Source organism: Ixodes scapularis, unplaced genomic scaffold (assembly GCF_016920785.2).
Source record: "Ixodes scapularis isolate PalLabHiFi unplaced genomic scaffold, ASM1692078v2 PGA_scaffold11__112_contigs__length_91849675, whole genome shotgun sequence".
In the NCBI taxonomy this organism is placed as follows: domain Eukaryota; kingdom Metazoa; phylum Arthropoda; class Arachnida; order Ixodida; family Ixodidae; genus Ixodes; species Ixodes scapularis.
In genome coordinates, this window is record NW_024609837.1 from 35,394,792 (window position 1) to 35,420,718 (window position 25,927).

Sequence of the window (25,927 nt, forward strand, 5' to 3'; positions counted from 1 at the left end):
TTATGTTGCATTCAAACTTGGGTTTGGGCTAGTTGGTCTATTACTGAATAAAAGGTTACAAAAGCGCGAACAAACGAGGACAACAAAGAATCACGTACGACAGGACAGGCGCTTGAAGGCTGTCGTCCGTGTTTCTGCGTTGCACCGTTTGTTCGCGCTTTTTTAACCTTTTATTCTGAATTTATATTCAATAAAAGCACGCTGAGAAAACACAAGCCCGTGTCCAATTTAGTAGCTTCGCTGTCTACCTGTTTTCTTTTTGTGCTGATTGGCTGTTAAATTAAAATTTCCTTTTTGGTCCTATTATACCCTGTATATTTATTTTTAATTGGTTTAAACCTATTATACCGTTTGGTGGTGCAGGTGGAGAGACAACTTTTATCTTTATGCATTTTAGATCTTACTTAGAAAACGAAAATGACCCTGCCATCTGGTGGCAAACGATTTAGCCTTCTTTCACGCTTCGCCGTAATAAGGCAGCTGGGTTGTTATCTTTTATACATTTTTGTGGGCTGAATCAGCTTAACAGTTTCGAAAACTCCGCTGGTAATGTTCTTGACCTAGTGTTATCAAATATTCCAATCGAATCAATTAATACTGTTTCGATCCCTCTAGTACAAATGGATGTATATCATCCAGCACTCAATGTTCAAATACGGCTGCCAAGAAAGTTGCAAGCATTGAACAGACCCTCCGCCTACTGTTACCCCAAAGGAGATTATTTGGGAATGTATAAATACCTTCATAATTATAACTGGAGCGCTGTTCTTGCAATGGATGACACCAATCTCGCAACAGAAGCGTTTACGTCAGTTGTGCAAGACGCGATTAGCCTTTTTGTTCCAAAACGCAATTCTCAACTTTCCAAATACCCGGACTGGTTTTCCAATGATTTAAAGTGTACCTTAAGAAAAAAGATCATTTTCATAGACTTTTCGAAAAAACAGGCTCTAGCTTCTGGTACACTAAATTTAGTATTTATCGTTCACTCGTCAAAAAACTGTACTCGCGCGATAAACAGTTACATCTTGATGATGTCGAGCGCAGTCTGAACCGCCGCCCCGAAATTTTCTGGAATTTTGCAAAGCAGCACACTCGTAACAATTCACATAAAATTTCACTGCGGGATTGTTCTACTGGAAACACTACGTATTTTTCGTCCCCACCAGAGGTGGCAGACCGTTTTGCAGACTACTTTAGTCAATGCTATACAGTTGGTCAGTCAACTATTCAGCCTATTGACATAAAAGTAAACTGTCTGGATGTTTTATCGGGCTTCAGAGTCGATACGGATGAAATTGAGGAAGGTATCAGAAAACTTAAACCGAAGTTATCTACTGGAGTAGATTGTATTCCGAGCTTTATAATCAAAGGTTGTGGTGCCCTATTCGCACCGATTTTAAAACACATTTTCAACTTGTCACGTCGCTCTGGAGTGTTCCTGTCGTTATGGAAGAAAGCGGTTGTCGTTCCAATTTTAAAGGGGGCGATTCATCGGTTGTCAGTAATTATCGGCCTGTTTCTTTATTGTGCGGCTTTTCTAAGGTGTTTGAGAAAGTTATTTATAAACGAATAACTCATTACTTTCATCAAAAATTAACGACTCAGCAGCACGGGTTCATTACGGGACGGTCAGTTGAAACCAACTTGTGCTCCTTTTTACATTTCGCTGCACCAATTGTTACCAACAGGGGACAGGTAGATGCCATTTATTTTGACATGTCTAAAGCATTCGATAAAGTTGATTATGAACTATTTCTGCGCAAATTATCGTTATATGGTTGTTGTTCTGAACTACTTCGCTGGTTTCAAAGCTACTTGTCATGTCGCACGAATCATGTTCGAATTTCTAGTGTCCCTTCTAAACTATTTTACTCAACTTCAGGTGTCCCCCAGGGGTCTATTCTTGGGCCTCTTTTGTTTCTGATATTTGTTAATGACATAACCTCATCTGTAAAAAAAGCTGAGCTTCTACTCTTTGCGGATGATATTAAGATTTTTATGCGCGTTGCTACTCCTCTTGATTGTAATGCTCTTCAGCACGAAGTGAACAACATACTGCAATGGTCTTTGGCGAATAATTTACTCCTAAATCCTTCCAAAACTAAGGTTCTTTTTTTAAGAAGAAGACGCACTGTTATGCATTTTACCTACTCTCTGGGAGGAACTCCAATCGAACGCGTGACTGTGATGAAAGATCTTGGTGTGTGCCTTGATAGCGCATTGTCATTTAACGCTCATGTTTCCTTTATTGTTGGCCGTGCGATGAAAACTCTTGGTATCATATCTCGTATAACTAAAAAGTTCAGACGCCCTGCTTGTATGATTCGTTTATTTTGTGCTTTAGTTCGTTCACGGCTTGAATTTGCCTCTGTTGTTTGGAATTCTCTAACAAGTACACAGTCTTTAAGTATTGAATCAGTGCAAAAAAGAATGATACGCATTCTATATGATAGACACTTTCAGCGTCGCTTTTATTATGATTATGAATTTCTTCTTAAGAGCGTTTTACTTAAGTCTATGTCAAATAGAAGATTTGAGCGTGATCTGATTTTTTTGCACAGGGTGGTAAATGGTTGGACTGATGCTAACCAACTTTTGAATTCTGTCGATTTTCATGTTCCTTGTCGCGTTACCAGACATTTTACTGTCTTTTATACTAAATTCATGTCTAAACTTTCACCACTGTCCCGTATGCAAATTTCATTTAATACAATCGCATCGTCTAGCTTGGACATCTTCACAGATCTCGTAGTTTTTCGCCGGAACTTGGGAATTCTAGTTAAAAGTTGATACTATTACATTTTGTGTGAAGTGTGCGACCGATTTGTTGTCATGCTAATTTGTACATTTTAAGCTGTGCGTGTGCTGTGTTTCTTCTTTTGTTTTGTGTGCGCCAATATGAAGACCCGCGTGGTTGTTTTTGGGCACATTAAATAAACAAATTATTATTATTATTATTATTATTATTATTATTATTATTATTACCATGCAACAATGAGCCAAGTAGGCTGCTTCGAATTTGCTCTTCTTGAGAGCGGATTTTGGTTTCGCGAATGGTTCACCACCCCTCCGTGATGTGCGGTTGACGAAGGAATTTTGGTTTGAGGAATAGCAAAGGTAAGACGTAAAGTGCGCGAAGTAATCATGGGTATCGGTTGTCTCCGTTTAACATCGCAGTGCTGACGAGGAGAAGACTGAGTAACTGCTTTTGAAACGCAAGTTTCTTTACCTGCGGGGGGAACCTGGCTTCGGAAATAAACACAGTTCGCGAAAAGCTCGTGTTGCGCTTTTATTTTCTGCTCCTCTCGCCCCGTACAATAGACGTAGCGTCCTCGTTAAGCCTTATTGGGCTCGATTTGCTCGATTCGGGGCCACCGTAATGAGATGCAAGCGACGTAGGAACTTTGCTTCCCTGCTTTCTGGCGGAAGTTTCTCCCTTTCTGAAGGAAAACATCTTACAATAGCGTTCCTCCTTTTAGGGAGGACTATAGTGACCCTTTTCTAAGTGTAAGTACTCTGCACTAGGTGTGTATCGCCGCCGACGGTTCCTTGCGGACTAAGTATGACTCGGCGCCGTCGGTCGACTGCGGACCAAGTACCCTAAATATAGCTCGTCTCCGATGGTCGCCCGCGGACTAAATACGCTGGACGAAGTATTACTGGCCGCGGAAAGTCGCGTACTGCAGGCTACCGTCGGTGGCAACTCATGCTTAGTTCAGTTTCTTGCGCTCAGCTAGCTCTTCTACTTGCGGCACCAAAGGACGATGACGGTCTGCGGATTTTGTGGTCCGGGATTCGATTCACGCTGAGCTCTTTGGTGAATCTATTTGTTTTTCTAGATATGATCTTGTATGCATTTTGTTTTACGAATCTAGCCTTGAATGTTTGGAGGTTTACGCATCACGGGTTACGCATTCTTTATGTTGTCGATATCTGCGTGTAGCGCTTTTTCGCCACACTCGAACGTCACACGTTTCTATGCAATCCAGCAGCATAAATACATCCTGTGTTAAAACGAGTTTTATAGAATTGGTGACGGATGAGGGGGCGCTTAAGAACTCATAAAATATAGCGGTTCTCCGCAAATCTTGGTATTTTCTAGGACTACGCATCCTTTCCTTTCGGCTAGAAGAGGTCGATCAGTTCCAATCACGCCAGCGACAAACAAATATTGGTTGGTTGGAAGTACCAACACCCACCCATTAATCGACTGACAGTCAGCGTGAACATTCGCCGTGCCCTCGACGAACGCTTCGGAATTCTCCGTGGAATAGCTGCGTGCAGTGCTCATCGCCACGACAACGCCGAACCTAGTGTGTAGGCGAATCAAAGGGTGAGCGCCCCGAGCGACAGAAACGAAGGTGCCGCAGACAATGCGAAATAAAATTAAAAACAGAACTTAAGGAAACACAATTATAAAACGCGCGCGCTGTTTACGTGACCTTACAAGGGAATTTTTGGGCTCAGTTCAAAGCTATTTAATTTCTATTCACATGTGCCCATCAAGCAGCTGTCGATAGCAGACGTACTCTAACTGTATAACGTAGCGTATCATGGTGCAAAACGCTAAAAAAAACGCGGACGAAACGAAAACGAAAGGAGAACTGGACTGGACGTGGCGTAACATTCAACTGAATGGTTAATTTGCATGAAATACTTTTAAAAATACCGTATTTACTCGCGTAATAGCCGCACTATTTATGAACAAGGTCCTTGCGTCTACTTTCCCACAGAACACATATACAGCCAATCATCGCGTTGCGCATAAATAACAGCGAATAACCAAATCGAGAACACAATTCTCCATATATATATACAAATGCAATCTTCACAGATGGTATCTTCGCACAAGGACGTTATCTCTGTCCTGAAAACAGCTGGAATGATGCTGTCGATCGCGGTGATTGGCCATCTGCGTGCTCCGCGAAAAACCGAACCATCAGGATTTCTTCGTAAACAGTGCGACTATTACTCGAGTAAATACGGTATAAAAACCGGCACACATGACAGAACACAAAGATATAGTCTAAAAACACCCCCTTCCCTCAAATACTAGCGTCATTGGTTCTTTAAATAGTAGAATTCTTTATCGAACAATAACAAATAGGGTGCGCTTACACAAGAGTTATCGTGGTGGGACTTAATCAGGAAGGCTTCGTGAATTTCTCTGGCTGTTTTTGTTTTTTTGTAATGGCCCTTGGGACAAGTTTCACCAAAGATGGGGCTGGACGTCTCAGAGTCGGGCCAGCATTCGCAATGGTCACAGTGGTCCGTTAGGTGGCCAGACGGGGACTGCCTGATCGCCAACGCTTGCTCTCTGACCCTGTCCTTGGTGCACCTCCCCGTGTGGCCAACGTACACTTTACCGCATGACAGGGGAATTTTGTACGTGACGCTGGTGGCACACTCGCGGAACTTGTGGCCGATTCGCGGGGCCTGCACCGCACCCGTCCAGTGCAGTAAACTCTTTCCACTTTATACACGAAAGGCTGGCGGGGAGAAAAGGACGCTTCCCTCTCCCCTATAGCCTTCCGTGTACCACGAACCGCACTGCACCGGTGCGGTGCGGGCCCAGACGAATTGGCCATTAGTGACATGTCGTTTTTTGCAGGACTCTTGCGACACAACCGATTTCTCTCCCAACCTGCTTATTCTTTTACACATCGAAAATAGTTTATTGCAGAAAAAACGACCAGTATGTCAAAGCGATGGGTAACGTTCTCCAGATTGTGGGTAACGTTCTTCAGACGACAGGACTACCCACCCTCCTGAGAGCCCTGTCGCACACTGCGCTGTTGCATTTTATTATATTTTCTGCTAAGGTCTCGGGAACATCTCGAAGAACGTGCAGAGGGTACCCTGCCGCTTCAGGTCTGCTCATCTGAGAATGAAAACTGTTTTTCATCCGATGTGGGCAAGAATTCACCAACTTGATGTGCGCCGAACTGAATGGCAACATTCCTTTCCTGGAACAGGGCTCATACGCCCAGAAGACATGCTCCGGACCGAAATACAAACCAAGGTCCAAAAACTGCAGCCGACCACGAACCCTCGTGGGTGAATTTTAAAGCTGAAAGCACAGCTCGGGAACAGTTTTAAAAACCCCGCGGTCGCTTGATCATCCGCAATTACAAGGCGGGACAAACACAATAAATAATCATCTACGTAAAGAAAAACTTTTACATGTTCATTCCGCTGCATTTTGTCAGAGATACGCTTGTCGCAATTTGCAAGAAAAATGTCACACAGTAACGGTGCCTTGTTTAGTAAAACATTTTTAACAGGTTTGAAGTGTTTTCCATTGGCTTCACGTGACTTCTATTTGAACAGTTTCCCTTCCGCTTTCACAAAGCCGCCCTCCTTGTCAGCCACTAGTAGACGGAGGTCATGTTTTCTGAAGTGTGAAACAACATACCTCAAGTCGAAACCTGTTTGACTATATCCTGACGAGTGCCCAATAACATCTACACCTTCAGATATGCACCTGTCCTTGTCTTGCTGTGCCACCTTATCCGTGGAAGTTCTCAGCAATCCAAGCTTGTCCACGGGCTTGGCTGTACTTGGGGCATCTTCCCACGACACTGGTGACATCCGGCGGTGCAGAATCCTCTCCCAAAAACGTGACATAATCATTCAAAACAAATTTCTTCTTTTTTTGGCAGCGAAGCTAGGAGCCTATCCCATAGGAATTACGTTACATTGGAAGCAAGTCGCAGGTGCTCACCATACGTTTTGCAGGCCTCTCTTTCGGTAGATGTGGACCCGTGGCAGAGCAACCACAAAGCAACCCGAAGTTTGCTTTTTTGCTTCAACCTCTCCGAGAAAATTATCGTGTAGACTACTAAGATTAAGCAGCGCACAAAACGTTTTTCACCAACGTCTATGCGAAGTAACTTTGGCCGGCCAGACGTGAAAGTGCCGTTTTGTAGTTTTTCCTTTTATTTCACTTTTTACAGCGGAGCTGTTAAGGGCTAACTTTCCAGGATCGTGTCCGGTACAAAACAAATATCGACACAACACTCTGGTTGCCGCCGTCGCTCATAGATGGCGGTAGCCGTCAAGAGTGTTGTGTTTGCCGGTGTCTGCTCGCCACCGTCGCTCATAAACCGCGGCAACCTTTCCAGCCTCGGCAACCAGACAACTTGTTGCTGACGTCGCTCATAGATGGCGGCAAAATTTCTTCGGAGGAAAACGAGCGGGAACGGAACGAGCGGCGATGTGCGCAGCAGCGCAAATGGTTCCGCAACCGCCGCGAGGCCGTTGTCGCCTCAAGTTCCACTGCGTCGAGCGCTTCAGATTCCCTTGCGAAAAAAGAGCAGATCGCTCGCCTGGAAAGCCACCGCCGAGAACAGGAGCTACAACTCCGCTGCTCTTCCGTCTTCACCAAAGTGGAAAGGCTGAAAGTTTTCCTTTTTTTTTTCTTCCTTTTATTGGTTAATATTTTCTGTTCTTTTTATTCTTTTTATTATGTATATGTACGTACTTTCTTCCCTTTCTTTTCCTTTTTCTTTTTGATTTTTCTTTATCTTTCTTCACTTCAGTGGGGTTCTATTTCCGTGGCTTCTTTTTCCTCCTTTTTTCCTCTTTCTAAGTAAGTCAGTTGGGAGTCAGCCTTTTTTCGTTCTACTACTTTTTCCTTCCTTTAACGTTTTGTGCGCTGCTTAATATTGGTGATGTACCAACTAGCTCAAATTACAACTTTGTTACAATATTCTGCAGATCCTTTTTCCCTGACCGGCTGAAGGTGGCACACCGACAAGGAGAGGAGACACAGCACTTCAGGCGGGTTGAAGCCGTGGCAAATTGCGAACGAGCAAAGTCTTGCCTGACACGTCGAGGCGGCAATCAGCTTGACATGGACAAGAAGATCCGATGGTATATTAGCGTAGTCGTACCGTAGCGTAGTCGATGAAGCATTCATTTTGCTTATAAAGGCACAAAAATAAAAATATGCCTTAACGGAATTCGAGCCTACGCGGTTCCAATGCCACACGAGGACAAACCTTGGGTGTGCTAAGCTGTTGGGAGAAAGGTTGAAAAGGAGCCCGGCAGCAAACAGCTTACCCCAGGCGGAAAGCCGTTTCGTGTAACTATTCGCTCTTTCTTGCGTGTCTTCCGTGTCTTTCTCGCAAAACCCACCGTCTAGAGACGGTGGGTTTTGCGATCTTCGGGAAATGTCCGGTAATAACGCTGATGGACGTAATTCACTATTATAGTAAAAGAATGACACGTAAAAGAAATGAAGAAATATACGCTAACCGGAAGTGTGCTAGGGCTACCCAATAGATGGCGCCACAGAGTTTGTTGCGAAAAAAAAGAAGTCGAATATCCTTAGAGTAACATGTAAGAGCCTTTCTCTTGTGTACCGCCCAAGTACCGCCACAGGCCAGGCGCACTATTGGAAAACAAATGCAAAAATTGGAACAGAGGCGAACTCCAGTAAACTCTTACGACCTACACCTCTTTTAATAGTCATATTTAATGTTTATGCAATCGTGTTAATATCATAGTTAGTGGTACGGATTCAAAGAAATATTATTTTCGGCACCGCTTTTAAGCCTTACTGACGTTTTGGGTGAGGAGGCAGGAAATATCAACCAATACGGTTTATCAGCTTGTTTGACCTAGAGACACCGCGCATATACGCATGAAACCTTTCTTTTAATGGGAACAAATACTCATGATCGGATCTCCATGTTCTCTGCGTTACTGCACCGTCGTGTCGTACATGCGTTTGTGTATACTATCATAAATTGTTTTACTTTCATGTTCATATTAAGCAAAATGTTCCATCACTGTGTGAGGTGATACGAACGAGGCGTCAGTTGTAATTGTATTAAACACGCATAATGTGCAGAAAAATAACAAACCTTGAATTCGATAAGATAAGGGCTGTGTTACTAATTGTACTTCGCCATGCTTTTAGTTGTAGTAGTAGTAGAAGTACAAGTAGTAGCAGCTGCAGTAGTAGCTCTTTTTGTAGTAATGTTGCGATAGTAGCTGTTGCAGTAGTAGTTGCTGCAATAGCTACTGTTAAAGTAGTAGTTGTTGAAGTAGTAATGGCTGCAGTAGTTGCTGTGGTAGTTACAGTAACTGTCGTGCTTTTGCTCCCAGACAAATGTTTAATGCGCATCCCTTACATGCACCTTTCCTGATGTCATATGGCTAGATTGTAACTATGTAACATTCCTGACATCGCCGACATTGTACGACGACAAGTATTATGACAGCATTGACGCTTGATAGGGCGCTCGAGGTCGTACCAAACATCGCAATCCCCCCGCCTACTCGTATTTCGCGCTTTCGTAGGAGTACGCATCCTTTTCTCCTAGCTGGAACAGCCCAGTGATTTTACACCAGGAAGGTGCTACGTCGGCGAATTTCCGTACAACGTTCGGTTTCTGATGGTAAATATAAGCATCCCCCGAGCTTTCAACGAACACTGTAGAATTTTTCAGAGAACGGGTGCGTATACTGCTAGCCGCCACGCGGGTGCCGGGCCGTAATTGTACACGGACGAAATGGCGCGGGGGTCCCCCGAACAACCCAGAGCATGGGACCGAAAACGATGAAAAACAAACAAAAGTTTTCGCAAGCAGACGCAGTCATAAAACGTGTGCGTCGTCCACGTGGCCTTTTCAGTCGACTTCTTGGCTCCTCGAACACTGGCTGCAATTCTATTCGAATCTGCCTGTCAAGAAAACGTTTGTTGTACAATCAAGAACAGAAAGAAACGCATGATTCCGCCACATTCACTGTGTGTGATTGATTTAGCCGCTGATAGCAAACCCAAAAAGACGACGAGAGCCTTGACGTTGCACTTTTATGGCTGCTTGATTCACCCATGGTATCGTTGCGTTGGCAATTCAACTGAACTTAATATGAAACAGGGTACAGTTAACCATATTCTTCACTGAAGCTTGTGGTATTTTTGTTTTGTTTTGTTCTAGTAGGGAGCTCTAAATTGAAGTGTTTCGATTTTCCTGATTTGTGACAAAAGCCGGCTCCAAACATAACTTTCAATGTTTATCGGTACTTAAAAAAAAAAAAAAAAAAAATATTTTTATTTTAACTTATTCTAAGAAAACGCTATTGGGTACAATCTCGTGTGAATAGGCCTGGACATAACGTGACGTAAGCGAAGGGTGCTGTGTGAACGGGCCTTCATTCGCTGTTGAACTTAGCCACGTGCTTCTCAGTGAGCCCTTATTGCGGCGCGCGGTGCAGGGAATTGTGGGCCGGTTCCGATATACGAGCGTTTAACTTTGAATTCAAAACACAAGTAAAACAGAATGAACAGAACAAAGCCGATGCGTTCCCTGCTTTAGGATCAGTCTGCATGCGTTGCCTTTTGAAATTGCGAAACGTCGAGCAACCGTGAGCCACTCCTATGTGTAGGTTCTCCTTCACGTGACGTACATGAAATGCCGTAACACGACGAAAAAAACAACAACAAAAAACAAACAAAAAAAAAAACAAAAAAAAAAAAAAACGATGGGGTCGATGCACAATGATTCAGTCGTTCTTTTTTATACGCTCAAACATCTTTCTTAAAGAACATTCTTGGAATAGTCTATTCGGTGCACCGAAGCTTCGTGTCGTGGGCCTCTTATTTTTGCGCGACTACTGAATGCTGACGGCCAAACTTCGGTAAGAGATGTTATATAATTTATCTGAGCTCAGTTTTTTGTTTTGTCGCCCCCATATATCGGGTTTCGTGTTTTCCGAGTTTATTTTTTTTTTTTTTTGTGAGATCCAAGAGGGGTCTTCGGGACTGTATTTGTCGATGAAAAATCTGAGTTTTTCGGAGTTTATTTTTGCTAGATTAAGGATTCTTCGAAATTCGAAGATTAATTTTGCCATGGATGGGACGGGAGCATAAAGAAGGAAAACTATCTAATGCAGCGGCGGGAAGATATAAAAAGCTGAGCTGCCATAAGCAACAGTGTTTACGCGCCTTGATGCAAACTCGAGTTCTTATCAAATTCCGCTAGACGCTTAGCTCCATGAGTTGCACGTTCGCAACACACTTCGGCCGTTACCGCTTTTTGCGGCTACAATTCGAGATATCATCAGCTTCGGAAGTTTTCCAGAAAACTCTAAACGAAATTGTCGAGGGTCTTTTATTTATTTATTTATTTATTTATTCAGGTTACCTCGCAACGCCTAAAGAAGGCATTATTGCGAGGGAGGGATGCACATACATGAGCAAATGTACAAAATCACAGGGCACGATAACATGAGCGCGCAAAACAGATTTATAGTATTTACACGGTATACTCAGTTGGACAGTGGCATGTCAGTTGAGGAAGTCAGCATTTACAATATTATCGAAGAACAAAGCTGTAGATGTGATGTTGATTGTATCTTCCGGTAGAGAGTTCCAGTCGGTTGTTGTAGAGGGAAAAAAAGAAGTTTTAAATACATCCGTCCTACGGTGGTACTCTCTCACTTTTTTTGAGTGATCTCTTCTTCCCGATGTGAAGTGGGGAGGCAGCATGTAGTTAGCTTTATTTATGCCGAGGTAATTATGAAATATGCTATGATACAACTTTAAGCGCATACACTTCCTTCTGTGGGCCAATGAGACTAAATGCAGTTCTCTTTTTAGCTGACTAATACTCGATCTAAAATTGTAATTACTTGCTATAAACATAGCTGCTCTATTTTGTACTTTCTCCAGTTGGTTCACAAGGTAAGCCTGGCTGGGGTCTCAAGAAACACTTGCGTATTCTAAGATAGGTCTGATATATGTAAGATATAATGTGCTTTTAATGTTCACAGGGCAGTCTCTGAAGTTTCTTTTAATAAAGTTAAGCATCCGAGTTGCTTTTGCGGTTATGTAGTCCACGTGTTTTATCCAGGTAAGGTTTGCTGAACCTTACCTGGATAAACGTACACTCTTCCCGGAGTCAGAGTGTACGTCGATGATATTTTAGTCTAGGGGTCATCAAAACAAAAGAACAACGAATGTCTGAGCTTATACTCCGTTTCAGGTTAAGCACGAGCGCAGCGTACGGTACGAAACAACAGAGCCAATCAAATAGCAGCAAAGGTGCAAAGTCACGGAGTGCATCACCGGGGGACCCAATCAGGTACAAAAAGTGCGTTTTTGTCGCTGCTTGGTTGGTCCTATCGTCTCGTAGCGCCCGCTGCGCTCGGACCTAAATTGAAACGGAGTAGTGCTGCGTGCGGCCGAACGCGCCGGATTGACTTTCAACTCTGATAAGTGCGTCATCGGCGCCGAGAAGATAGCCTTTCTAGGAGACGTTATCGACAAAAGAGATATCAGGCCCCGCCCTCGCTGATCAAATGCTTGTTTAAAGTGCCATCGCCGGACTACAAGCTAGCGGTTCAAAGATTTCTAGATGTAGTCACTTATTTCGGCAAGTTTTTGCCGTCCTTGGCTCAGACGACAACCCTTCTGAGAAGTGTGAACAAGCAAGACACTGTTTTTGAATGGAGAGCAAATCAGGCGATATAAGGAAGCAACTGTGCGACAGCCTAAGTGAGCAGCCGCTGTCGGCAGTATTCGGCCCCACAAAATCAACTAAAGTTTCCTGTGATGCGTCAGATAACTGGATCGGCGCGGCGTTGCATCAATATCTTGACATGTGGAGGCCGGTGGCATACGCCTCTGGAACACTTACGAAAACAGAAGAGCGATACTCGCAAATAGAAAAAGATAACAATGGCCGTCGTGTTTGGCTGTGGAATATTTAACCACTTTGTGTACGGCCGGAAGATTATCGTCAAGACAGATCACCGCCCTTTGATTGCTATCTCGCAAAAAGCAATTGGCGACATGCAGCCAAGGTTGCGACGTTTTTTTTCCACGGTTGCTGCGGGAAAAAAAAAAGAAATTCGTCACCGGCCATGGTCAGAGGTGATACGGGTGACGGCAACAACAAAGATGACGTAGAATTATACGCTTCAAGTGTGGTTTCTTCACTCGTCAGCGACTCCACATGGAAGCACTTGGATGAAGAAACGCGTCAAGACGAATCTCTAAAAAGTGTGCTTCAAGATTTGAAAACCGAAAACCTAGTCGAAGCCAAGCGAAAATCGTTTGGGGGGCAGCTGACACAGGTTAAGGGAGTGCTCCTGAAGTGTTGTAAAGTAGCAATTCCAGCCAGCATGAAACGGGAAATGGAACGAATTTATCAAGGACAGAGTGCGAAGCGAGGGCGAATCTTGTCTTTTGGCTCGGAATGAATTAAGATATATAAGTGTTCGTCAAAACGTGTTCAGTGTGTAGAAAACAGACATACAGTCATAATTGGGAAGTAACCATTACAAATAACGTATTACTTGTAATCCGTTCCTTTTCGCATCAGTGATTTGTAATGTATATTTGTTACAAAATATTTGTAATAATATATCTTAATTACTCGTTACTTTTTGAAAGTATGAGCATAATACAAAAACCAGAGCAATATGAGTAGGCAATTCAGTAGAATAAAGGTAGCAAGTTATCCAAATAAAGAACATCGTGAAGAGGAGATTAACCGAAAAGAAAACATTGTTTTTATTTATTTATTTATTCTGCTTAATGTGCCCACAAACAGCTCGAGGCCTTATTAGTGCGCACACGTTACAAACAATAAAAGAACAGATACAGACCAACAAACAAGCAAGACGTGATTTAGAAAAGATAAAAGGAAATAAATAAAACTACGAAGAACAATGGAGAACAACAGAGCACAGATGTTTGTCAAGCGGCCAACAATGCTCTTGTAACATTTAAAAGGGGTGAAAACAATTCTAAATCCCTCCTATCGCGATTATAAAGGAGCTGAAGGCGTGTCATCGGGGACTGGACACAAACTTTCTGCGGTTAGAAAAGAAATGAAAATCTCGTCCGCTTTTGGAGAACACTGAAAGAAATCGCACTTAAAAGTAAAGGTGCATCAATTGTAGCGTTCACTATCTTATACAAAAAAGTCATGTCTCGCGCTAATCTTCTTTTGTGCAAGGGTACCAGGTCAAGCATATTAAGTAAGTATTCATATTCAAAATAAATGCACCTCCCAATCCATCGATCGTAAACAATACGCACGAGACGACGCTGCAATTTTTCTAAAATACATGATTGAGTCGATCCAATGGTGTTCCATATGACTGAGCAGAACTCAAGTTTAGACAAAACAAGGGCGCGAAATAGATGAATCATGCTAGTGTAAGTACAAAAATTCCGCGTCATTCGGGAAATAACGCCTAGCACCTGATAAGTATCATTCACACTTTCGAAACATGCTCAGTGAACGAAAGGCAGGAATCAAACAGCACACCCAGGTCAGGAATAGTATCGGACCTCGCGATAGCTAAACCTAACATGGTATACGGATACACAATGCAGCATGTCTTACGGGTAAAGGAAACAACCTTGGTCTTACCGGGGCTAAGTACTCAATTATTTTTAAGCACCAGTTTAGAACTGCCTGAACATCGTCTTGCATCTTTAGACAGTCAGTAGTTGAATGAATTTCGCGAGAAATCTTAATATCGTCTGCGAACTGCAGCACCTTTGAATGGTGCACACTTTCTGCCAAATCATTCACAAAAATGTTGAATAACAACGGCCCCAGGTTGGACCCTTGAGGCACTCCAGTATTTAAAACACATGAGGCAGAAAAACACCCTTCATACAGCACTCTGCTAGGTCTTCCGCAAAGATAACTAAACAACCAACTGCTAAACGAGCTAGTCATGCCCAACGCTGAACATTTGGCGAGTAAGAACTTATGATCTACGAGATCAAAAGCTTTAGAGCAATCGAAGTAAATAACATCAACTTGCCCACGGGACGTGACCTTTTTGTATAACCAGTGACTAGAAACACTAGAAAAACGTGCAAGGTGTATGCAAATATGCCTTGCACGCAATTCAAATTAACGGGCGTGATATTCCAACATGCCCACCTACACGTTGGACCCCTTCCACACGGTTGGATTATGACTCTCCTCCTCCCAACACTTCATCAAGCCAACGTGACCCCGCAGAATTCATTTCTTCATTATTTTGTTTATTTTCTGTGCTCATGAACAGCTTGACGCGTTGATAATGATGAACAACAAAATGTTCACAGGTGAGTTACAGAAGTCTTAAAATCTACGAAGTTTAGGTTAAAACATAAATATCTGCTCCACTGAGGGTATTGTAGAAGTGTTGAATACGGGTCATGGGACTAGTTTGGATGATGTGATTAACACGGAAAGCCAGAAAACCCGCAAAACTCGACTCGGAACGTGAATATTGATAGCAGATGTGAGATCTGGGCAATCAATTATTTCATGAATACATTCATGCAGCAAAACAAGATCGCGCTCACGCCGTCTAGAGCTCAAAGTAGGGCGTTTGCATCGTTCCAACAGTCTCGGTTAAGAATAATAAACAGTACGACCAATGTAACGATCATAAAGAGTTCGAAAAAAAAAAAAAACCGCTTTTGCACATTTTGAAGCATCTTTTGGCTCGTAGAACTAATATAATTCCAAGCTACAGAGAAAAACTCCAACTTAGTCCGGATTAACAAGAAATATAACCGTAGAATACAGGTTGATGTGGAGAACTCATGCGTGATTTTAGAAATTACTCCCAGCTTACGCAAAGAGTCATTTATAAGGTTGTTAACATGTACAGTAAGGTATAACGAAGAGTCTATGTATACACCAAAATGACGCGTGCACTCAATCTTCGCAGTGGATTATTGCCAATCTGGTAACAAAAGTTTATTTTTTCTACCTTTCTAGACAAAGACATAATAACGGTTTTAGAAGGATTGAGCGTTAGCATGTTATGACGACACCAATTGCACACACGCCTAACATCCTCCATAAGTTTTTCACCGTCTTCCATGGATATGATCTGTCTAAACAACTTGACATCATCTGCATGTTGCAAGATGATCGAATTACGTACGATTGAGCTCAAATCATTAATACAAACATTAAAAAAGATCAACTCAAGTATGGAGCCTTGCGGCACACCCGAAGAAGAAACATAAGGCCGGAAGTGATGTCGAAGAACACGGACAAAATTGTGTCTATTAGACAGATAATCTAGAAACAGGGAACAAAGGGAGGTACTCACGGCGTAGGATTGTAGTTTGTGTGTAAGGATCGAATGGTCTACTCGATCAAAAGCCTTAGAAAGGCCAAAATATACAACGTCTACCTGTCCACGTTGACACACAGTAGGCGAAACAATATTTAAAAAAATTCACCAGATTCATCTCAACAGAACTTCCACGCATAAAGTCCTGTTGTGAAGGGCTTATCTTATGCTTAAAAAAGTTTGAAATGCGCTTAAATAAAACAATTTAATAGATCTTAGCAAAAGGAGATAGCAACGACGCAGGTTTGTAATTTTTTACATAATCCGTTCTGCCATTCTCATGTACTGGCACAGTAATAGAGTTATACCACAGGGAAGAAAATATAAGGCTCTGCAACGACAAGTTAAAAATATGCGTTAAGATGGGCGCAAAAATAGAAGAGCAGCTTTTAACAACGAAGCTTGGAATGCCGTCAAATGGAACTGATAACTTTGGCCTGATAGCAAGTTTAATATCAATAATTTCAAAAGATAAAATTGACAAGTAATCACTAGCATTATCACTGACGCCATGCTCAGGCAGTCCAGTTTGGCCACAATAATAAACCTAAGAAAAATAACTCGCGAATGCATTTCATACAGCTTCGGGCTCAGACAGCATATTACAAGACGAGTCAGCTATGTTTATTGATGACGAGGTTGTAGTTGTGAGATCCTTTATATATCGCCAGAAAAGCATTAGATCACGATTTCAGCTACTACGCTCCACTGAGCGTAGTAGCTTAAATCGCTAGTAGCTTGAAGTACGAGCGTAGAGTGCAATATTTTAACGTACTTCAACAATGTCTTAGCTAGCGCACGCAACTCAGAAAATCCCAGGTACCAGAAAGCGGAATCTGCGACCTTATATTTACTGTGACAATGCACTTTTTTAGAACTGATCTAAGCTCCTTGGAGTACCATTGCGAATAACGACTTGTGTAAGGACACTTTTTGGGAACGAACCTTTCAAGTGCATATACGATATAGTTTGTAAACGCTTCAACGGCACGATTTACATCGGTCATACTATGTATAAAAGCCCAATCTGAATTATCTAAATACTGATAAATGCCAAAGTAATCGCCTCTTGAGAAAGCAAGCGACATACGGCTTTTGTGCTTTACTTTCCCAACAGAAATCACAAAGGAAAAAAAAAAAAAAAGGAACGTGCCAAACATCCGGTAAAACAAGCGGATTGGAAACAGACATCAGGCTGTCGATAGGAAACTTGGCCAAGGCCAGATTCACCTCATGTCCTGCTGAGTTATGAAGACCGTTCATTTGGGTAAATCCGACAAGGTTAACAAATAAAAGAAAGGCATTCGGTTTGAATGATGCAGTATGAGCAGACAGTGCAGGATCTTCCTAATTCCAGTTTATTTCAGTAATATTGAAATCACCACAATGTTGATCCACATCCAATTTATCCCTTTGAAATCTAATTCATCAGCAAACTTAGATCCGTCGACATTAGAAGGAAAATAAAAGGTGCCTATAAGTAATCTATTGTTATCACGAAAGGGTATTTCAATCTAAACGGACTCGCACTCGGATTCTTGATCAAACTGACGAATAGCCCTTAAGTGTTTCTTAACCACCGAATTGAACGGAAAGTTTTTTCACAATCTCGATCCCGACGAAACACTGTGTATTCGAGAGGGAAATAGTCAAGGAACGCAAATGAGATATTTAAGCAAGTTTCACTTAAAGAACTGATATCGTAATCACCTAGAACAACATTAATGAAAAAAAAAATAAAGTAGGAGCCTTCGTATGCAGGCCGCGGACGTTTTCATAAAACACTGAACAATTCATTTGACAAGCTAGTTGGGCTTAGCTGTGTCGAATCCCGGAGAAAAGCTCACCGGAGAAAAGCTCACCGGAGATAAGCTCACCGGAGAAAAGCTCACCGCAACACCGGCGGATGCGGAGAAAAGCTCATCGATTTTTTTTTCTTCTTTTTATATGGAGGCTATTGCATCATGCGTAACATATATCAATTTATTATCATTAAAATTTGTCAGCTTTGTAAAAAATACAATGTCCTTTTTTGTATTATTTGTTAAGCTTATTGGGTATATTATTTCCTAATTAATAATTGCGGGCGAGTGTTTTCTGCTCAGCCCAACTCAAATTTGTATGAACTTGAAGAACAGAAAAACGTTCGAAAACTCAGTAATGTCTGCCTAAAACCTAAAAATCAAAACTGTAAATGCCGAAACTCCGAAAGTGCATGCGCGCAACAACGCAGTGCCTGAAATTCTCTTTGAAGCTTTTGTTAATTTTTGAAAATAAGACAAAACAGTCAGTAGGATATCAGAACTTTTTTTCTTTCACGGAGAAGCCCGTTTTCTAGCCGTTCGTGCTGGTGTTTCCACATGTTGTCTTTGTGTGACAGTGCCTTTCTACGGCGAGCCACCCATGACCTTCAGAGCTGCTCACTGGCACCGGTGTTACTCGTGACTTATATAAGAAGTAGTCTTCAGTAAGGTGGCGAATAGGGCGAGTTGGTAAACGTTATACATGATAAAAACCGCTCAAACGACGACGACGGAGCGAAGACAACAAACACGACAGGACGAAGCTGTTCTCGCAACTAAAGTTTGGTTAGTAAAATTAACAAAAAAAAAAAAAAAACAAAAAAAAAAAAAACAGCGAAGCCGACATTTATTACATAAAAAAAAACTACTTATTTATTAGGCATTACACAAAATTTGAAACTGAAACGGTTCACACACGGCTATTCGTATTAGCTCACAAAGAAAAAAACATATTTACTTGACAGAGCTACCGACGGCACCTTGCCAGTTGTCAATAAAGTGTCTTTTTTTACCGGGGTACGATTTTCTGATTTTATACTTGCGGCTTCATTAATATACAGAATGGGTGATTACTAATTTCTGATGAATTAGTAAATATGCCAAATGAATTTCAAGAATATTGCAAAAAAGTGTACGTATTTTTAATGAAGTGACGAATGCGAATTATGTTAAATTACAATGTTTAATGCAAAATCCGCTAAGTTAAAAACAAAAAAAAAAATCGGTGAGCTTTTTTTTGCATCCGCTCAAAGGCCGCGGTGAGCTTTTCTCCGCATCTGCCGCTTTTGCGGTGAGCTTTTCTCCGGTGAGCTTATCTCCGGTGAGCTTTTCTCCGGTGAGCTTTTCTCCGGTGAGCTTTTCTCCGCCGCCCAGCTGTGTCACGATCATCATTGCGCCATGCAACATCGAAAAATGGCCTAAAAAAGAACCCATTGGCCAAACGTCTGCATTGTTCAGTTTGTTAAAGTCCTCCCCGTTCACAGCAATACGAAATGAAGAGTAGCTTTAGTGTCTGGTTTTTAACTTGGTGCATGTAAAAGATTTTCCGTCCAAAACTGCAGTGAGCACCTCCCCAACATCACTACACGTAGTTTCAGGATTGAGACGCGAAACAACAAGCGCCTTTAGCCTTGGTGTTCTAGGGGCTAACGATAGCTTACTGCTTGCACAGGAACCTGAGGATGGCTTAACTCTTTGACTCATGGAGGACACCTGACAACCACTATATGTTTCCAATGCAACACCGTTGGACATATTGTACACTACTGCCACAACCATAGGAACAACCGCCCACGCCTGTTTACATCGAACACTTCGGTCTTCGTACCTCACGGCGTTAGACCTCAAGATAACGGACATTTCATCCTACTCCTTGATACAGCAGCTCGCCATCTCCACGTCGCCACCAATCACTGTCCCTGGCCCCCCGGTGCCCCATTCACAGGCCCATGTCCCATGTCAAACGGAAAACTAACCAATGCAGCTTCGAGAGGTAAAGCTGCTGCTGTATCGTTGGTAGCAAATCCTCTTCAGAAACGTTCACTGACGCTCCATAATCAACTTTGTTACAGTCGGCGACGTTGGAACAACACCCTTCGTCGATACTGGCGCTGCTATTTCCGTTATGAGGGAGGGTCTGAGACGTCAGCTACGCAAGATCTTAACGCCACCTGATTACACATCACTTCGTTGTGAGGACGGTTGCATAATTCTTTGCCTTGACATGTGCAGTACACGTATTTCTCTAAAAGATAAAACCACGTCCGTCCTTTTTATCGTTATTCCGAATTGCCCTCATGCATTGATTCTTGGCTGGGACTTCCTATCTGCCTACAACGCTTTTATATATTGTGCAATGAGAAAGATTGAACCTAATGTTTTTGCTTCGAACGAACCCCAGGACCCCGTCATTTGCAAGCTATGTTTTATGAAAACTTGCCTCATCCCACCATAAAAAAGTGAAAGCCGTTTACAACTCCCTGTAACACCGAATTAGAGCGCAGCTCTTGAGGAGGAGGAGGGAAGGGTACTGGGGGGGGGGTCAAGTGACCTGGGGGGGGTCACGTGACCTTGGGGGGTCACGTGACGTTGCCGATGATGCCATCATTGACGTCACTGATCAGTGACGATGACGATGCGGATTTCGATGACATCATCAGTGACGTCACTGATGACGTCATCAGCGATGATGACGATGACGATGCGGATGTCAGTGACGTCATCAGTGACGTCACTGATGACGTCATCCGTGACGATGACGACGACGATGCGGATGCCAGTGACGATGGATGGATGGATGGATGGTAATGGCTATACCCTTTGTATCGGGCGGCAGCTTGCGCCACCTAGCCTAACATTTCGTCATCCCTTCTACTATTTTTTTTTGTATGAATTTTGTTATAACAGTTCCCTCTCTCTTTTAAATTGAATTTATTGCCTATTTTTATATGTATTTTTTTTTGACGATGCGGATGCCGGGGACGTCACTGGTGACGTCATCAGTGATGATGACGATGACGATGCGGATGCCGGTGACGTCATCAGTGACGTCACTGGTGACGTCATCAGTGATGATGATGATGACGATGCGGATGCCGGTGACGTCGTCAGTGACGATGACGTCATCGGGGAGGTCATGTGACCTCGGCGGGGGGTCACGTGTCCCTGGGGGGGACACGTGACCTGGGGTCGTCACGTGACGTCGGGGGGTCACGTAACCTGGGGGCGTCACGTGACTTCGAGGGGGGGGGTCACGTGACCTCGGGGGAGGGGTCACGTGACCTTGAGGTGACCTTGGGATGACCTTGGGGGGTCACGTGACCTTGGGGTGACCTTGGTTACGCCGACGCCGACGGCGACGCCAACGGCGACGCCGACGCCGCTCAACCCGGGAACGGGCCCCTAAGAGCTGCGCTCTAAAAGAAGTCCCCATCAAGGTGACACCCCAGAACCCTGCACCCCAGAACCCTGCACCACGTCGTTTTCCAAACATAAACATATTTTTCACGGAGCGATTCAGTATTGCACATTCAATTGTCTCTATCCTTGATGGTTCCACTTCCATCTGGGTGGTGAATCTCGGGCAGAGCCCACAACTACCTCCCAGAGGAACCTCTCTTGCCGTGACATCACAGTTGTTTGAAGAAACACTATCGGTTATTACCCGACGACGACCGATCAACTACAAAATTAAGCCCGCTGTTGACCTCCGATCTCGTTCAACTGGTAAAACGATTTATTCTACGTTAGGCGGGACGCAAAAACAGCAGCTACAGAGCCTTCTCTCGAAGTATCACGATGTCTTAGATTTGCCAGCCCATCCTCTCGGCTGATTAGTCATCACCAAACACCGCATTGACACCGGGACCTACTCACATTTACACCACTGGCCTTATCGAGTTTCGGATAGCGAACGTCGCATAATACAAACACAGGTGGACAAAACGGTTTTTTAGACATCACACAGCCATCTTTTAGTCCATTGTCCTCTCCTGGGGTTTGGGGGAAAAAAAAAGAGTTTTGGATTTTTTGCGTCGATTACCGTACGCTCAACGAGATCACCAACAAAGATGTTTACCCATAGAATCTCATGGATGACACCCTGAATGTCCAAATGATGCTAAGTACTTCTCTCCTATCGACCTTCGTTTAGGGTATCGGCAAATTAGTGTGAACGACACCAACAGGAACAAGACGGTTTTTATCACTCCAGACGGCCTCTACCATTTTAAAGTCATGCTTTCGATCGGTGCAATGCCCCAGCTACTTTTTAGCGAATGATGGACCACCTTTTAGAAGGTTTGCGGTGGACAACTTGCCGGTGCAACTTGAACAACGTTATCACCTTTTCCAGCGTCGCGTGCTTATTTGCTTTAACTTCGTTGCCATCCCATCTTGTTCCCGTGTATCAAATTTTTAACCTCTTTAAAAAGCAGATCTCCAACTAAATTTGTCGAAGTGCCGATTCAGCAGCTCCAAACTTAACGTTCTAGGTCACTTTGTCGACATGCATGGCGCTCAAGCAGACCCTCACAAGATAAAAGCCGTCCAGCAACACCCGGCACCTCAATCACCAAAAGATATTCGAGGTTTTCTTGGGCTGGTAATCCTAATCTCGACGATTTATTCACCAATTCTCTTCAATTGCTCGTCCCCTGATAATCCTAAAGAAAACAACAAACAAACGAACAAACAAAAAAAACTAGCTGTTTTTCTGGCAAGCGGTACAACAAGCTACTTTAACTCGTTTGAAGGTGTGGTAATCTTTGTGATATTCTCGCTCTATAATCGTCGCCGCCCCATCGGTATGCGCTTCGCTCGTTTCCCATGGAGTGACACACTGCAATGAGAAGACAGCGAATGGGTTAACTGTGCTTCTGGGTTTCCCGTCCATCAGAGCCGGCACTCCGGGCCCACCGACCCTTGACGGCGCCCGCCGTTCAGAGCTCGCAGTCCGGGCCCACCGACAATGGTCGTCACCCGTCGTTCATAGCTCGCAGTCGGAGACCATGTCCAGGGCTGCGGATCGTCCTTTCCACGCCAGCGCTGCGTAGGCAAGCTGTTCCGGGTTATCATAGCCCGAGCATCGCTGCGGAACCACTCCAGGATCGTCATGGCCCAGGGAGGTATGGCCAGGGCTCACCGCTCCCTCCGGTCCTAATCAGAACCTCGCTGGTGGACCGCTCCAAGGATCGCCATGGGCCAGACCAGCCAGAACGGCTCCATCGTTCCTCCCCGGCCCCAGCCTCGCGCAGCACGCACTGTCTCGTGCCAGCTCGTGTCTCTTTGGCCGACCGCCTGTCACGTGCCCTCAGCCCCGTCGTCTTCAACCCTCGTTTCCCACAAAGGTCGTCTTAAAAGAGTACAGAAACCAAATTCGGGAACTATGTGTTTTGCTTCAACAGAAGTAGGTAGCCATAGAACCTTATAAACATAAATATTTTGTTAGATAATGCGAAAAACATTTGAAACCGAACTAAACAATAACGAAAAGCCACTTGGTTTTTGTATATGAACCTTCGATGGAATGTCGTGACGGCGTCAAACTCCGACGGCAGCGCCACTATATGGGAAGTACGCTCAGTAGTACAAGTTAGGTCAGAACGTAATGCCGAGGGTTCGGTGAAGAATGCTAGAGCACAGTTGGCCACCTTAGATTCACTCCGCCAGCCAATGGCTTCCGCTCATTGTTTGACGTCACTGACGTCTAGGACCGTGTCATGGGCTGATAAACTATATTTTCCCCATGGCGCGCGCTGCTTTCAATGTCGCTTTTGCCGAGGTACGCCGACCACTCGAAGTTACCATAGTTTATGCCACAAAGCTCTGACGGTATCCGCTTTTGTGCGTGCTAGTTTCTGTATGATGATGTGAGAGGTCAGCAGTCGTCTCGCCCCATAGGTATGTCGCCGTCGACGTGTTAGGTGCCCCCATTTAGACGATCATTTAATGCTCGCTTGACGAGACCGACGGAAGGGGTGCCTATGGCTTGTCTTTGTTTGTTTATTGTTCGCCATTTGGAAGGTCGAGTTGCGAAATCGTGGCGATGTGAGCGCTTTTCGGTAGTAGTTTTTGTGTGGCGATGTGAGAATTGTACAGTCGTGTTTTCTGAGCTCTGTACCTTCGCTTGAAAAATCTCGTTTCGTCGAGACTGTTGTGCCCCGGGCTATGGGGACACTGTTCAGCGAGCGACAAGTCTGGTCCGAGCGTTCTGATAGACTGTTATTTTTATTAGATAGCGCCAATCGAAGAAAAGAGAGATAAAGAAGAGAAGAAGGATGATAGCGTCGAAATATTGACAGTACTGTAAAAAAGATGAAGTGAAAATTGAAAGTGGGTGAACACAACATTTCTCCCCTTCCCCTTGAATTCAAAAATAAGAATGAATCCTTAAGTATAGTTAATAGAAGAGAACAGAGAAGGGAGAAACACTTCAAGGGAATTACAAACTAAATCGGATCACTATACAGTACAATACACATTTGAACAACAAAAATTACACATATCCTACAACAATTCCACAATTACAAAAAACTGACAATATTTTCGATGTGCAATGCTAAGTTCATTACGTGGAAACAAAGAACAGTTTTGAAATATTTGCCCAAGGTAACACGACCTATTTTCGGACATATGTGCAACACATATATTCAAATCCTACAAGTTTAGTTACTCCTGGCCAAGGCTGTAGACGTTAACACCCACTATACATGTACTGATTTTCACTCACTCACACATAAAAGTTTCATGAGATAAACTATGACAGTTACGCTATATATACAAAGTTCTACTGAAGCGCTCAGGTGGTCGTCGGTTGCGCTGAGGCCGTCGCAGTCCTGGTGCTTGGGGCGGTGCTGCTGTTGCATTTGGTTACGCTGCCCCTCGTCTCAACCGAGGTGTCGGAGCGACACCTCGGTTGAGACGCCAGTCATGATATGCACATCGCCCTTTCTTTGTCGTTGGCTTTGTTTTGGAGCAGACTTTCAGGCAGAGCCACCTTCGGCTCTGGAACGGTTGATAGCTTGGAGGCATTCCCTTACCGTCCTCAAGTCGGTAGGTCCACCTTCCGAGCTGCTAGGTTATGCGTGTCGGAGGACCAAAAGCTCGGCTTCCCTTCCGTACTTTGCAAGGCTTTCACTCTGACGAGTTTTCCCCCTCTCAACCGCAGTGTCTTAGCCGCCCATCTTCCGTCGGTATATCTCCTGCAGTGATCTTGTCTCTGCTGTACACGCTCACGTAGTCGCTGCATCTCCTCAAATGGGTTCTTGAAAAACTCTGTGTAGGAAAAAGTCAAAGTGCGCAGCCTGTGTCTCGGCTTACGACCGTGGAGCAGAAGAGCAGGAGACAACCCGGTGGTGGAGCTCGGTGTACAGCGGTAGACGAAAATGTAGTCCAGGACTGCGGCGTGCAGTGCGCGGTTCTCGAGTGCAGAACGCTGTATGTAGGCCTTGAGGGTTCGGTTGAATCGTTCCATGTGCCCGTTGGCTTGAGGATGGTAATTGGAGACAAGCTTGTGTTTGATTCCCCGTTGAGCCAGGAAAGTTTTAAGTTCCCCTGACAAACTGCCTGCGTTCAACGGCGTAGCTCTGGCCAATAGAGAGTTCTCGGCCTAGCAAAATGGACAATTGGGCGAGTTGGTAAGAGTTCATAATTACTTACAGCGCGACTGAAACAAGGACAGACAGAGGAGAAAACACAGGACAAGCGCTGAACTAGCAACTGATTCTATTGAAAAGAAAAGACATGTGATGCTGCTGCTGCTCGTGCAGGCATGCCCCTCCGTGGCCCTGGCGCTTGTTCTTTCACTCAATGCGAAACCGGCCAAGCTATCCGAGATCCAAAAAGCCGATTTCGCTCTTCATCAAAGTCACTGTGGGCTGGCTCAACAAATAACAAAAACCGGATCATTGTGTGTGAGCCAGCCCACAGTGACTTTGATGAAGAGCCAGATCGGCATTTTGGATCTCGGATAACTTGGCCGGTTTCGCATTGAGTGAAAGAACAAG